The sequence below is a fragment of the Ipomoea triloba genome, chromosome 2, assembly GCF_003576645.1.
Source record: "Ipomoea triloba cultivar NCNSP0323 chromosome 2, ASM357664v1".
NCBI classification, from domain to species: domain Eukaryota; kingdom Viridiplantae; phylum Streptophyta; class Magnoliopsida; order Solanales; family Convolvulaceae; genus Ipomoea; species Ipomoea triloba.
Window position 1 is genome coordinate 716,661 of NC_044917.1, and position 2,571 is coordinate 719,231.

Below are 2,571 nucleotides of genomic sequence, written 5' to 3' on the forward strand. Positions count from 1 at the left end.
GGGGGGGGGGGGGGGGGGGGGGACAGAAAGCAGGCTGAATTTGGTTTGGATGAAGACTGACTGATCTGATAAATAGAGAGAGGAAGGAGGTAAGAGGCAAGAAGACTTCTCTGATCTCTCTCTTGGTGTGGGGTGAATTACAAGTTATACAGCTCTACAAGCAGATTATGCTTAGTTAATCAAACACTAATCCAGATTATCAGCCTAATCTGAGATTGAAGGTGTACAAATCTCTAGTTTTAGAGAGTGTAGAGATGCATGTTGTGTTGGGATTGGCTAAGGCTTAAACGGGAAACGACAAAAGAGCAATAAATATAGCCACACAAACAGTAAATAAACTCTCCGTCTAAACAGTGAAATCAATTTTTTTTGTAATTTATTTTCCGTGAAATTTCAATTCATTTCCACTCAAATATTCCCCGCGAACCAATCTAAAAGTCTAGATTTAGTTTGGATGCGCAAAAATGTACAATTTGGTGTTAAGTTTTGAAGTTTTATTAACTCAATCTATCTCCTCATAACTCTTGGATAAATTCATGGGTCTAGAATATAATTTGACAAAATTAAAATACTTAACGGTGATCAAATGAGTAAAACATAATTTTTGTATTAGAAAATTATAAGCTCTAATATAGTGACCTTAAAAAAATATAAAATTTGTGAACATTTTTTAATTAGTTGTAATAAAATAATGGGGTTTGGGAATAATTAGATTCTCCGTTGTTGGCTGCTTTTGCAAGCCACCAAGAAGGTAATACACTAGTGCTATTCAATATTCACCCGTCAACGCAATTAACGTTGTTTATTTCAAACCGGGAGACCATATGTCAATTTGTTGTCTTCAAAATGGTCGCTAAAACCTTAAACATGTGATCATTAACATTATTAAAAGCAACTTTTACTAAAAGCCTTAAAACATTCTAACAATTCTTTACATATACTCAGATTCAGGCCTTAGCATACACATATAATATATACCCACAATATTCTTTATATCACTTACAATTTTTTTCGTCCTGAGCATAACATAGTGACACATCGACTGGTCATCAGAATGATTGTCTTGAATAGAATTGAATTTATCAGCTAAAGTCATAAGAATTTTACTTGAAGTACATTTTTTACTTGTATTTTTTTTGACTAAAAAGAATAAAATTTAAGAATGTGACTAAGAATGAAGAACATCTTTAACTTGTGTTTTTAATTGATTGGGAGCGTGGGTTTTGTCGTGTGTGAGGGATGGGGGGATTAAGGAATGTCTTAGTCACACAAGATATGATAAATGACTCTCTACTCCTAAAATAATCCTCCGACCTAGTACACCGTCACGGCTTATTGGGTGGCTAAACTCGTATGAGCCGCCGGGTGAGGATTGAGCCAACGGGGCCGTTCCTCAATCCAACCGTTGATGGGAGTGTGAACGGAATGAGCCGACATTCGATGCAGAAGGCTGAGCCGGAGCCGAGCTTTGCGTGCGGACGAAGCAGACTATTATTGGAGTGAAGACGATAGATCCGGAGCGTCGATGAGGTTTGAGTTGGAGAGATCGGGGCCGCAGGTTAGCGAAATCGTAGCTTTGGGTGGCAGTAAGCAGTGGCCCAATCCCAGAAGGAACACGTGGCAGAACCCATGAAAAAGTTTTCTACAATCTACTATCCCGACTTTATATACAACTCCTCGAATAATGCAATTTGCATACCAAAAGGTCAAACGAGGGATGAGTAAACATATGCAACACAGAAAGAAGGGAGAAGCGGAAATGGAATGGTGAAGGGATGAGATGTATGAAGAAGTGAGAAGTGGACAAAAAGGGTAGGAGGGCAGTGGGATATGATATGTCAGGTCATATCTGAATGTGGATTGTGTCAAACCCGCGTGCACCACGCCAAGGCTAGCGTGGTCTCTCCCCAGCCCCCTTTCCTAGTCACAATCTTCATTTACTTGTCAGGATTGCTCCCATGGAGGGACCAGCTTAGCTGCGAAATTTTTTTCTTTTGAGGACACGACATGCTTTATTTGACGCATGGGGTTGAGTTGCAAACCCACTTGACAAGAGGTTTTGCACACCACTAAAAAAAACCAACAAAAGTAGCATGACATTATTGACACTAATTAGCCAGCATGACAGCTCAAATGATCACAGAGATGATGAAACCTGTAAAATTTAGAAAGAAAGACCAGAGATCGAGTCTCACCAGCAACACAGTAAGCAAAAGTCTAGCCTCTGTGTTCAGCTGAGTTACCATAATTTACATCCTCCCAAGGGAACACTAGTTCGGGTGCTTGGGATTGGAGATTTAATTTTTTGGGAAGAAAGAAGTGAAATTAAGCATTTATTACTAGCATTGACACTGATTACCACATAAATACGTTTGACATAGTAATAAACACTGTAGTGAACAGTTTTGATGGATGCATATCTAACATTTGCTGACTGATACTCATTATATAATTAGCTCCAACAATGAATATAGAAGCCAACCAAAGGTAAAATCTGCACTTGGCTCTTTTACAGGGAGTATAGAAAATTTAGCTGTTAAGACCTCTATACCAGAGCATGCAAAAAGTATA